Below are 14,717 nucleotides of genomic sequence, written 5' to 3'. Positions count from 1 at the left end.
TCATTATCTTTCTTTATTAAGATTTATTTCTTGATTTACTTGAAATGCAGAGTGACAGAGAGGGGGAAAGAAAAAGAGGGAAATCTTCTATCTGCTGGTTCACTCTCTGAATGGCCACAATAGCCAGCCATTATTTGGGCCAGGCCAAAGTCAGGTGCCAGCAATTCCATACGGGTTTCCCATCTGACTGTCAGGGATTCAATGGTTCAGTCATCATCTGCTGTTTCCTGGGCATATTAGCAATGAGCTGGCTCCGAAATGATACAGCCAAGACTTGAACCAGCATTCCAGTATAGGATGCAGGCATCCTAAGCTGTGGCTTAAGACACAGAGCCACAATGCCCATTTCTCATTTCTTAACTTGAAGAATGATCCTGAAGATTAAGAAGTCAGGGGTCGACTTTTAATCGATTGGTTAAGATGTTGGTTAAGATGCCCACGTCCCACATCAGAGTACCTGGGCTCAAGTGCCAGCTCTGCTTATGAATCCAGGTTCCTGCCAGTGCGGACCCTGGAAAGCAGCAAGGTTTTCCCCTATAGTTTAGTCCCTTCCATACACATGGGAGATCTGGATTGAGTACATGGACTCTGATTCTAGTCCTGGTCCAACCCCAACAATTAAGACACTTGGTAAGTGAATGAACAGAGTGAAATCTCTCTCTCTCCCTCACCACTCCCACCACCCCCCATCATGACAATGCCTCTTGAATAAAAAATAAGATCAGAACGATAGAGATTGTTATTCTCCTCATTTAACTGCATGAAAAGGTTGGGATACAGAGAACTTAGTAACTTATCAGGATTCACAAAGCTAATATGGACACACATAGGGCATGACTTTCAGTATTCGGGTCGCCAGCCCTATACTCCTCCCCACCCAAACACCAAGCCTGTCTGGGAGACAGATGGGCCCATATCCTGAGGAATGGAATTCACTCTGTTACCTATATCAGTTGTTCACTGTATTAATGAAAAACATCAAATAAAAAGCCTTAGGTTTAGAAAAATTGGAAACAGGTGATATCCTTTAAGGTTCTCCTTCTTTCGCCACTCCCTCCCCCGCCCCCAGCAAGACTGATTCCAGAATCTGGGTTTTGAAGGGCATTTTCCTGGATATGCATTATCAATTACTTATCCTTTAATGTGGTCAGCCTGCGGGCTCTACAATAGAACTTATACCGTTCAACCAGATGTCATTGGATGGCTACGCTATTTCAAATGACCAATCATAAGCATACACACACAAACCTTATGTTACTAAGTTTTGCCTTTGTTTTTAAGGGATACACAGGGAAATAAAGACTTTTCTGTTGCTGTGGATCTGGGCATAGCTCAGGAACTAGAAGCCACTCTTGTGACTTGTCCTGGCTGTTATTAAATCAAGAGTCAATGTCAATATCCCTCTCTAATAGCCACCATTACCATGCCTCGCCTGCTACTGCACACAAACTCTTGTCTTCTCTCCTTCCTTGCTTACTCACAGTTTTTTATTCATGTGTCTTTTCACATCAGATGCTTATTTTCTTTCATCTTCTCTGTGCACCATGGCTTCTGCCCTTGCTACTAATCACCATGTTTCTAAGTGTTGCACTCCATTCAGGAGTTAGGTCTAATGGTTAGTTTAGTGATTAATATCCCTACTGGACAGATTGATTCATACTAGGCCCTCATCTGCTGTTGAGTCAGATATACACCCCTGGCTCGGTCAGCTGCCCCAACCTGCTAGAGCCCCCTGAGCAACTCTCTTATGAGAAAGCAGCACTTCAAGAATTCCTCTGCAATAAAATTGCAAAATGAGTAGAGAAAATGTGGCTAATGAATAATACATTTAAGTGGAGCCCAGAAGAAAATAGGCCAGGAAAATAAAATAGTGGGAAAATTCTAATATTTAGGGGAACACAATATCCAACTTCAAGTTTTTTTTGTCTGACCCATTGTGGAACTGCCATCGGAGTCATAAGGAAACATAAGAGAAATGAGGAAGTATAACCACTTTCAAAATAGACAACGCAAATGTCTTGCATCAGAATATATACCATAGTGAAGTACACATTCTCTGTGTAAGTGGCACAGGATAATGAGACCCAAAAATTTTGCCAAAAGATACATATGATTTATACTCTTACTTGAGAAGATTCCTATTTGGGCATCTATGGCCAACCTATGCATTAACAGAATATTTAACTTTAATGGCAGTGATAAGGACTAAAATGGGAGAATATATACAAAGTATCCAGAATATAGTAGACACTCAAGAAATGGAACTGGGGACATCATCATGGTCAGCAGGTTAGATTGCCATCTGCCATGCTGACATCCCATATATAAGAGCACCAGTTCAAGTCCTGGAATTTCTACTTCCTATCCAGCTCCCTACTAATGTTCCTGGGAAAGGAGGAGAAGATGGTCCAAGTACTTACACCCCTGTCACCCATATATGAGACCTGGATGGAGTCCTAGGCTCATGGTTTTCCAGGTCCAGTCCTGGCCATTGTGGCCATTTAGGCAGTGAATCAGTAGATGGAAAAACTCTTTCTCTTGCCCTGTCTCTACTTCTCTGTCATTCTCCCTTTCAAATAAATAAAACAAATCATGAAAAAAAAAAATAGAAATGGTACTTAATTGCTTCCACCACTCAAAAATGAATCAATACTTTCATTGTTAACATGATTATATTTCATAATTGCTAAGTATGTGGTATCTATTATTTCCATGGTGTCAATTATCTGCCATCAATCATAGTCCAAGGATATTAATCAGAAAATTCTAGAAATAAACAATGCTTAAGCTTACATGTCATACAATTCTGAATAGCATGATGAAATCTCACACTATCCAGCTCTGTCCCATCAGGAAGGGAATCACCCCTTCGACCAGTGTTTACATGCTATAAATGCTACATGCACATTAATCACTTAGTAGGTATCTAGATTATCAGGTCAACTGTGGAATCATAATGCTGTGTGGAAGTAAGCAATACATAGCAACTTAATGCTAAATCACAATACTTACATCATTCACTTCACTTCATCTCATCACCTAGGGATTGTACCATCTAACATCACCACAAAATAAGGATGAGTACAATATAATAGTTTACAAAAGAGACCACAGTCATTTAGCTTGTATTATATTATCATGATTACTTCATTTCATTATTAACTAATACAGTTAATCCCTTAATGTGTCTAACTTATAAAGTAAACTTTATCATTGGCATGTATGTAAAGGAAAAACATGGTACATATGGTATTCAGTACTATCCATAGGTATCCATTGGGACTTCTGAAAGAATCCCCATGGATATAAGAGACTACATTTTTTAACAGGTAACAATGAAACCCTTTTGATATTTGTATTTATTTGTATATATCTTGTGAATATCTTGCACAAAGGGTTTTTGGTGTGGGTGTATGTCTGAACAGAGTGGAGTCTCTGGAGTCACTTGGGGAATAAAATTGCATGGGAGTACAAAAGGAATTTCAAAAGCACCATTGGTCCACTTCCTTTTAAAACAAGGAATATTATATTCTTAACACAAATATATTATTAAGAGGTTATGAAAATATTGGAAAAATATTATAAAACACAACAGAAAAAATGAGTAAAGAGTGAAGAAAAATCAAGAGTTCCTCCTGCAGAAGAAAACCTCAGTTAAAATTGGGCTATCCTTTCCTTTTATTTTACATAGTTATCGTACTGTATATACAGTTCTCTTTTTTACTTATATTAAAGGCAGTTAGAGAGAGAGAGAATAAGAAAGCATTTCCATTCCATACTTCAATCCCACCACAGCCAAGGCTGGCTCAAGCCAAAGCCTGGATGCCGGAACTCATCTGGATCTCCCTAATGAGTGGCAGGAGCCCAAGTACTGGGCCATCATCAGCTGCTTTTCCAGGCACATTAGCAGTGAGCTGTATTGGAAGCAGAGCAGCAGAAACTCAAACTTAAGTCTGATATGGGAAGCCAGCATCACATTAACCCACTGTGCCAGAACATTGGCTCCTGACTATATTATTTATGCTGATTATGTGCCTTTACAATTATACCACATTTCCCATGCCATATAAGTTTGATATAGAGTCATATTTGATGCCCTTGTAATAGCTCAGAAAGTTGATATGTACTATCCTTTTCTGTAGCCAATAAATTAGTGTTTTTTTTTCTTTTATGCTGTTTTGTTTATTATAACTAACATTGCAATTAAAAACATGCTTCCAGGAATGCTGATTCAGTCCCCAAAAGGGAAATTCTGTCATTTGCAACAACATGGAAGAACCTGGAGGATATTATGTTATGTGAAATCAGCTAAGTACAGAATTCACTTCAAAACAGAATCTTTAAAAATGTGAACTCACAGAAGCAGAGAGTTTGCATAGGGTGGGGAAAGTTGGGCAGATTTTACTCAAAGGACATAACATCAAAGGCAGAATAGGCCTGCGCCTCGGCTCAATAGCCTAGTCCTCTGCCTGCAGAAGCGGCACACTGGGTTCTAGTCCCGGTCGGGGCGCTGGATTCTGTCCCGGTTGCTCCTCTTCCAGGCCAGCTCTCTGCTGTGGCCTGGGAAGGCAGTGGAAAATGGCCCAAGTGCTTGGGCCCTGCACGCACTGGGAGACCAGGAGAAGCACCTGGCTCCTGGCATCGGATAAGCACGGTGTGTCGGCCACAGCGGCCACTGAGGGGTGAACCAACGGCAAAGGAAGACCTTTCTCTCTGTCTCTCTCTCTCACTGTCCACTCAGCCTGTCAAAAAAAAAAAAAGGCAAAATAAGTTTGAGAAGCCTATTGTATAACACAGTGACTGTAATTAATAACAATATATTGTATTCTTAAAAATCATCATGAAAATGACAACTCTCTGAGGTAACACATACATTAATTAGCTCAAATTATCCATTGTACAACATGTAAATATTTTAACATATTCTTGTACATGATAAATAAACATACTTTTGTCAAATTAAAGCATTAAGGAATCACTGCATGTATTGTTATTTTAAAAATGTATCATTTTTTAAAAACTAAAGCAATTTCAAGAGTAAAAGAGAGAGACAGAGAGGTCTTCAGTCTTCTGTTTCACTCCCAGAAAGGCTGCAACAGCCATGTCTGGGCCAGGCAGAAGCCAGGAGCCAGTAACTCTATTGTGATCTCCCATTTGGGTGGTAGGGGTCCAAGTATTTGGGCCATCATCCACCATCTTCCCAGGCACAATAGGAGGAGGCTGGGTCAGAAGTTGAGCACCAGGACTTGAATCAGCCATCTAATATGGGATGTTGGCATCACAAAATGCAGCTTAACCGCCTGTTCTACAGCACTGGCACCTGCATATATCCAAACGTATATCTCCAGTCATTTCTTTGGGCTAGAGTGTAGAATGAACGTATCTCCTTTGGGATTGGTGAAGCACATTCCATGACACTTTTGATAGCATTCTGTACTCTAATTTTGTCTTTGCTACTTTCACATTTTATATATTTTCTCCTTACAGGAGTTACAGGATTCCATGTGGCTCCAATGATGTGTCCTTGCTTCCCTAAAACTTCCACTATTAATCCTTCCATCCAATAAGACTACACAGAAGGAAACAATAAAAACTCTGCTCCTATCCCTTTGGAAAGCCCATGAAATATTTAAGGAGAGTCATCATGTCCTGAAACTTTATAGCAGTAAGAAGAAATGCCTCAGACTTGGCCATTTTTCAGGAACACACCAGGCTGATAACAAATGACCCTCAACTTTCTATAGCAGTTGTAAGTTTGAGCATTGGACTTCCCAGAAAAGAAAAAAAAAAGTCTTGTGACCAACTCTTTTCACTGCTGGCTGTATCATAGTTCCCACTTGGAATGAAGATCACTCTGTGCCCTAATGGCATAGAGAACTTAAACCAGCTCTTCTGTGCAATAACCACAATAATGATAAGCACCATCAAGGTGATCAATGCTACCATTTGACTATTTGTTGGGTGTCTGGCAGATATTCTCTCAGTAATTCTCAAGTAATGTAAGCAGTGTGTGTGTGTATATACTGGTCTTACACAAAGATAAAGCCACTCATCTCAAAAATGAAAAACAAAAGAAAGAAGTGAAGAAAACCTATACTGACTAAGCTCTAGTAAGCTCCCCTATGAACTCACTTTCTATGTCTGTCCTTACCATTAACTCAGTGCCCAAAACTACACAAATTTCTTACCTTACAGATCCTGAGGTCAGGAGGCCATCCTGTTCTCACTGGACCTAAAATAAGGTGTTCAGCAGAGAGCCAGCCCATTCTGGAGACTCTAGGGGACAGTCTGTTTCCTTGTCTTTCCCAGCTCCTACAGTCCTTCTGTAGACCTCAGCTCAGGATTCTGTTCTCCACCTTTTCAGCAACAGCAGGTATAGTGCCCCTCACATTGCATCTCCCTGGCATGCCTTCCAGGGTCATATCTTTCTATTCAGGGTTGCAAAATATTCTCCCCTTTAATGGTTCATGTGATTAAATTAGATAACCCAGAAAAATCTTGATATGCCTTTATATTAATTATATCTGTAAGGTCCTTTCTCCCAAATAAGAAAACATTAACACAAAGCTAAATTGGGGGGGGGGGGCGGTGAACGTCTATGGAGTACCATTATTCTGCACACAACATATGTGTTTTTTCATTTATTCTTTCGAGAAAATCTCCAAGGTAATAATGCTAGTTATCTACTATTGAGTCACAAGTTACCCCAACATTAACTTCCTTCTAGCTACTAGCCAGAGGCCAGTTCTTCTTCCTTTCTGGCGATAAAGCTGTGGGAAGAAACTGGCATGAGCCAAGCTTGAAGCTCTTGGTGACAGTGTACTTGGCAATCTTGAGGAAAAGTGGGGTGGGGGGGGCACTTTTCTCTCTCTCAGACTACCCAGCACTGGCATTCTGTAACTAGCTGAGAAAAGGCAGGTACCATCTTGCACATATGGAACTGTTGCGCCAGTTTATGTCTTCATGCCCAGCAACCAGTTGAGAGAAGACACCTGAGTCTGGCTGGGAGAATCAATGGGCATGGGCACTCTGTGTGCTGGGACTGTGAAAACACTGACTGTGTGAGAAGGTGCAGGATGTAGCTGAGTCTTCAGGCAGTCACTGTGGGCAGCTCCACATACCCGTGGCTCCCTGATTCCTGGTGAGGGTCGTTGCTGCAGGATCCGTGTGCATAACAAGGAGTGCATGAATCCTTAGTGTGGTCCTTGTAGCATCATGGATGAATATTGCATCCACTAGGGCTAGCTCCTGGGCATTTTTCTCCTATGAGGAGAGGAGTTGAGTCTACACCAACAGTGATTGAAAAAAAGAGATTTACCACAGGTAACTTGGGTGTCACCTTGGTCTCACCTCTCACCCTAGAGCATTGAGCAGGGCCCCCTTGCCACACCCAGCAAATGCCTCTGGGCATTCACTGACAGAGACACTCCACAGAGCCACATAGGCACAGTTCAAAGATAAAAGCAATCAACAGGGAAAAAGAAACAACAAGTATCTTCACAAATGCCTAAAAATAAATGCAGTAAATCAAGAAACAAGAATAAGGAAGACAACCTGATGCTCCTAAAGGACCACAGCAACACTTCAATATTAGAATATGAGGATGGCCGGCGCCGCGGCTCACTAGGCTAATCCTCCGCCTTGCAGCGCCAGCACACCGGGTTCTAGTACCGGTCGGGGCACCGGATTCTGTCCCAGTTGCCCCTCTTCCAGGCCAGCTCTCTGCTGTGGCCAGGAGTGCAGTGGAGGATGGCCCAAGTGCTTGGGCCCTGCACCCCATGGGAGACCAGGAGAAGTACCTGGCTCCTGCCATCGGATCAGCGTGGTGCGCCGGCTGCAGCGCGCCGGCCACGGCGGCCATTGGAGGGTGAACCAACGGCAAAGGAAGACTTTTCTCTCTGTCTCTCTCTCTCACCGTCCACTCTGGCTGTCAAAAAAAAAAAAAAAAAAAAAGTATGTGAGGATGAAGAGAGAAGAGATTGAAAAATGCAGGAAGCAGAATTCAAAAACTTGATCATAGGATTACTTATCAGTAATCAGAAGCAAATCTATAAATCAAAGAAATCCATACATCACATGAATGAAAAATTTTCCCATGAAATTGAGATTTTAAAGAGAAATCAAAATGAAATATTGGAAATGAATAATTCAATCAAACAAAAAAATATGGTGGAAAGCCATAACAGCAGCCTCAGTGAAGCAGATAAAGGAATACCTGAGTTAGATGACAAATCCCTGGAAATTTTGCAATCAGACAAATTGGACAAATTATGGACAAATTGGCAGGACCAAGTTATTAGTCATCAGTAGTCACCTTGACTGCAACTGGCTTCAACTCTGTAGTTAAAAGATATAGACTTGTTGAATGGAATAAAAACTAAAACCCATCTATTTGCTGCCTGTAAGAAACACATCTCACCAACAAAGATACACGTGGACCAAAAGTGAAAGGATGGAAAAAGATATTCCATATTAACAGAAACCAAAAAGGGCTGGTATAGTCACCCTAACATCAGACAAAATAGACTTTAACACAAAAACTTTTAAAAAAGAGACTTTTTTTTAAAAGACAAAGACACTACATAATGATTGAGGGATTAATTCAATAGGAAGATGTGACTATTATAAATGTATATGCACCTAATTACAGGTTACCTGCTATTTAAATGAAATGTTAATGGATTTAAAGGGAGACATAGACTCCAATACAATAGTAATGAGGGATTTCAATACCAGAACTTCAGCAATGGACAGACAAAAAAAAAAAGCAGACAAAAAATCAGCAAGGAAACAATAGAGTTAATTGACACTACAGGTCAAATGGACTTAACAGATATCTACAGAACTTTTTATCCTATTGTACAGAATACACATTTTTCTTACCAGTGCATGGAACTGTCTCTAAGATAGATCACTTGCTAGGCCATAAAGCAAGTCTCAGCAAATTCAAAAATATCAAAATTGTATCAAGAATTTTCTCTGACCACAATAGAATGAAGCTGGAAATCAATAATTCAAGAATCTCTAGAGCATATGCAAACACATGGAGATTGAACAACGTGCTCATGAATGAAGAGTGGGTCATAGAAGACAAAAGAAAAATCAAGCAATTTCTTAAAATGAATTAAGTGACATACAACATATCAAAACTTATGGGATATAGGAACAGCAGTGCTAAGAGGAAAGTTTATAGAAATTGGTGCCTACATAAAGAAATTGTAAAGGCACCAATAAATGAACTGTCAATACATCTCAAGAACCTAAAAAAACAACAGCAAATCAAATCCAAAACTGGTAGAAAATAAGAAATAATGAAAATTAGAGAAGAAATAAACAAAATTGAAACCAAGAAACAAAAGGATCAACAAAACAAAGAGCTGTATTTTTGGGGAAAAAAAATAAACTAAACTGACACACCATTGGCCCAACTAACCGAAAAAAAGAGGGAGAAGAAACAAATCAATAAAATTAGAGATGAAAAAGGAAATGTAACAAAAGACACTACATAATTTAAAAGAATCACCAGAAATTACTACAAAGAGCTGTATGCTAACAATCAGGAAACCTAGAAGAAATAAATAGATCACATACAACCTACCTAAATTGAGCAATGACGATACACAAAACCTAAACAGACCAATACCAATACAGAAATCGATTCAGTAATAAAGACTCTCCCAACAAAGGAAAACCCAGGACCAGATGGCTTCACTGCTGAATTCTACTAGACATTTAAAGAAGAACTAACTCCAATTCTTCTCAAACTATTCAAAACAACTGAAACAGAGGAAATCCTCCCAAGCTGCTTCTATGAAGCCAGCATCACCTTAATTCCTTTTACCTGAAAAAGATGCAACAGAGAAAGAGAACTGCAGACCAATTGCCCTAATGAACATAGATGCAAAAATGCTCAACAAAACATGAGCCAATCAAATCCAGCAACACATCAGAAATATCACTCACATGGACCAAAAGGGATCTGTCCCCAGTTTGGGGATGGTTCAACAATTGCAAATAAATCAATGTGATACATCACATTAACAAACTGAAGAGCAAAGAGCATACTATTATTTCAATAGATGCAGAGAAAGCATTTGATAAAATGCAGCACCCTTTCATCATGAAAACCTTCAGCAAATTGGGTATACAAGGTGCATTCCTCAACACAATCAAGGCTATTTATGATAAACCCATGGCCAGTGTCCTATTGAACAGGGAAAAGTTGAAAGCACTCCACTGAGATTGGGAACCAGACAAGGATGCCCACTCTTACTGCCGCTGTTCAAAATATTCCTGGACCTTTTAGCCTGAGTTATTAGGCAAGAAAAAGAAATCAAAGGGATACAAATTGGGAAGGAGGAAGTTGAACAATCTCTATTTGCAGATGATATGATTCTATATACAGGGGATCCAAAAGACTATTGGTATAAGAGTTTACTAAGGGCCTGGTGCTGTGGCTCACTTGGCTAATCCTCTGCCTGCGGCACCGGCATCCCATATGGGCACCGGGTTCTAGTCCTGGTTGCTCCTCTTCCAGTCCAGCTCTCTGCTGTGGCCTGGGAGGGGAGTGGAGGATGGCCCAAGTGCTTGGGCCCCTGCACCCATGTGGGAGACCAGGAGGAAGCACCTGGCTCCTGGCTTTGGATCGGCACAGCGCCGGCCATAGTGGCCATTTGGGGGATGAACCAATGGAAGGAAGACCTTTCTTCCAGTCTCTTTCTCTCTCTCTGTCTGTAACTCTAGCTGTCAAATAAATTTTAAAAAAGAGTTCACTAAAGTGGCAGGATATAAAATCAACACACAAAAATCAATATACTTTGTATACACAGAAAATTGCAAGGCTAAAAAGAACTTATAAGATCAATCCCATTTACAATAGCTACAAAAAATCAAATACCTTGGAATAAATTTAATTGATGATGTCCAAGACCTCTATGATGCGTATTAAAAAATATTAAAGAAAAGAATAGAAGAAGAGACCAAAAATGGAAGAATCTTCCATGTTCATGGATTGGAAGAATGAATATCATCAAAATGTCCATACTACCAAAACAAATACACAGATTCAATGTGATACCAAACTATATAAAAAATAATTTTGAAATTAATATGGAAATGCAGGAGACCTTGAATAGTTTAAGCAACATTATACAACAAAAGCACAGCCAGAGGCATTTCAATACCAGATTTCAAGACATACTACAGGGCAGTTATAATAAAAACAGCTTAGTACTGTTACAAAAACAGATGGATAGACCAATGGAACAAAGTAGAAATGCCATTAATTAATCCACACATCAACAACAAACTTATCTTTGATAAAAGGAACTGAAATAAAACCCTGGAGCAAGGACAATCTCTTTAAAAAAATGGTGCTGGGAAAACTGGATCTCCACATGCAGAAATATGAAGCAAGACCACTACCTTACATCTTACACAAAAATCCACTCAAATGGATCAAAGAATTAAATCTACAACCCAATACCATGAAATTATTAGAGAACATTGGGGAAACCCTGCAAGAGGTTGGCATTGGCAAAGTGTTCTTGGAAAAGACCCCAGAGGCACAAGCAATCAAAGCCAAAATTGACAAATGGGATTATATCAAATTGATACATCTTTTGCATTGCAAAAGAAACATTCAGCAAAGTGAAGAGACAACTGAGACAGAATGGGAGAAATTATTTGCAAACTATGCAACTGATAAAAGCTTAATAACCAGAATATATAGAGATCAAGAAACTCCACAAATACAAAACAACCCAGTTAAGGTTGGTGCTGCGGCTCAGTAGGCTAATCCTCTGCCTTGCAGCGCCGGCACACCTGGTTCTAGTCCCGGTTGGGGCACTGGATTCTGTCCCGGTTGCCCCTCTTCCAGGCCAGCTCTCTGCTGTGGCCAGGGAGCGCAGTGGAGGTTGGCCAAAGTGCTTGGGCCCTGCACCCCATGGGAGATCAGGATAAGCACCTGGCTCCTGCCTTCGGATAGGCGTGGTGCACCGGCCACGGCGACCATTGGAGGGTGAACCAACGGCAAAAGGAAGACCTTTCTCTCTGTCTCGCTCTCTCACTGTCCACTCTGCCTGTCCATAAAAAAAAGAAAAGAAAAAAACACAAAAACAAAAACAAAAAAACAGTTAAAAACTGGACAAAGGACTTAAACAGGCATTTTTCAAAAGAGGGAATCCAAATGGCTAGCAGAGACATGAAAAAATGCTCAGGATCACAAGCCATTTGTGAAATACAAATCAAAACCACAATAAGCTTAAATAGCTTTCTTAAAGAAATAAACAACTGACAAATGCTGGCAAGGATGTGGCGAAAATGGTACCCTAATCCACTGTTGGTGGGAATGTGAACTGGTACAGCCAGTGGGAAAGACAGTATGGCGCTATCTCATATAGACCTACTATATGACCTAGCCATCACACTCCTGGGAATTTACCCAAGGCAAATGAAATTACCATATGAAAGAGTTATCTGTGTCACCATGTTTATTGCAGTTCAATTCACAATAGCTGTGATATGGAATCAACCCAAATGCCTGTCGCCTGAAGACTGGATAAAGAAATTACAGGGTATGTATACCATGAAATACTACATAGCCAAAAAAAAAAAAAAATGAAATCTTGTCATTTGCAAGAAAATGGATGAAACTGGGAAAACATAGCATTTAGAGAAATAAGCCAGTCCCAAAAGGACAAATACCACATGTTTTCCCTGATCTATGGTAAGTATTAGAGCTCCTAAAAGGTAATCCATAGAAGTGAAATTGATACTTTTATAATGTTAATCTTGTTTAAAAGTTGTTTGAAAATAGATCTTAGTAAAAAATAAGAATGGGAATAGGAGAAGGAGGAGGAAAAATGTTGAGAGTGTTCGTGGAAGGTGGATGAAAGGATCACTGTGTACCTCAAGTTGTATTTTTGAAATGTATAAAGTTTATATACCTTAAATAAAAAGCTTCTAGAAAAAAAATAAATTAAACTTTGAAAGAACAAAAAAAGCAAGTTACTTTATTAGCAAGAGCAGCTCAAATTCAAAACGAAAATACATGAGGGAGTGAATACCATGAAGGAAATACCATTGGGAACCACGTTAAATGTAGCCTACCAGAGTATTCATGTCACTTACCTATGACAGCATGATAGGTCACAAAAAATACAGTGGCATGAAATGAAAATTATTCCTTGTAAAAATGTCTGTGGGTCTCCAGGAACACAGCTAAACATCTTTGGTTCTAGCAACAAGTTCCTCTGGGCTTGGACCATCGCTATGGAATGAGTCAAGTTTGCTTCATGGGGTCCCAGACTGCTGAGGCTTCAAAATCTTAAGGAAGTTCTTAGGGCAATAATAGAAACGCAAGAATGAAAAGAGCCATGGGATAACTTCTTAGGCCAGGATTGAGCACTGATACTTGTTCTCCCTCCAGTCCCCTTACCTTTGCGCCAAAGCAGATCAGGTGTTTGGACTCAATGGGGCAAGCAGGTATATTCTGCCTCTAGTGGAAATAACTTCAGATTTACAAAGTGAAAGTCAAGAAAACAGAGGGAGGTGATGAATTGGGGCCAATAATTCCATCTTCCTCAGTGTTTCTACTCACATTTTGCCCATAAAAAAACTGTGATACAGGTAAGCTAGCTGACTTGCAGAAGATCACAGAACTCAAATTCGGATTTGTCTGAATTAAAAAACTATTCTCCATTGTATTATACCACAAAGCTTCAAGATATATTTTCTCTGAATCATTTCCTTCTAAATTAAGGAGTTCACAAATTGGCATCTAAAAATTCCTTTTTGCAAACAGTCGTCAGAAATTTCACTTTGCTCTTCTGCCTCCTGTTTCACTTTATCAGCCTAAATTTGTAACATGGGCAGGAGCGTGAAGATAAAATCGACTCTCAAAATGAGAAAATGGATTTTCTTGCCATGCCTTTGCATTACAAATGGTCCCAGTCCTCGGCAATCATGGCTGCACCTGGAACAGTGCACAGGCACCATGAATAATCCATGTCCCTTACACACTCTCCTCCCTGTAGTGCTAACTCAGCAACTGCTCTCCTACTTTCTGCAGTACAATGACAGCATCTAGGTCAGGTGAAGTCTGAGAATGCGACACTCTGAACATTTGTTGAATCCTGAAGGCAGAAAAGGGGCTTAAAATGTAATTAGAGTCTAAACAAATTGCAACACTTCCCTTCTTAGAAGATCCCATTATCTTTAGGATTAAATCCAGATTCCTTCATATGGCACCCAAGAGCTTTCTGATTGGACCATTACCTGCCTCCAACTTGACTTTTTTTTTTTTTTTTTTGCATTTCTTTCACCCTTAGCCCCAGTTATATCAAACTGCTTTTAATTTTCCAAAAGAAAGCCTATTAATCTTCAATAATTTGCATTTTGGTCTGCTTTCCTAGAAAGTTCTTCCTTTTCTTTGCCACTGATCTAAATTGAATTCCTTCTTTTCGATGTAACTCAAGTGATCCCTTTTGCAAAATGCCTTTTCTAACCTCACCCTCACCCTGCCACCCAACTCACCTGAGGTTAGGGACTGCGTGTTTAGGAAGCCTTTAATGCTTCTCCCATAGCCCTTATCAAACTCTATTAGAATCTCCTATTCACTTGCTGTCAACCCCACAAACATTGACCTCTTTGAAACTAATGATTGCTTGGCTCTGGATGCTCATTGTTCCTGGCACAGTGCCCAGAAGTCATTAAAT

Source organism: Oryctolagus cuniculus, chromosome 7 (genome assembly GCF_964237555.1).
Source record: "Oryctolagus cuniculus chromosome 7, mOryCun1.1, whole genome shotgun sequence".
In the NCBI taxonomy this organism is placed as follows: Eukaryota; Metazoa; Chordata; class Mammalia; order Lagomorpha; family Leporidae; genus Oryctolagus; species Oryctolagus cuniculus.
This window is presented reverse-complemented; position numbering follows the sequence as displayed.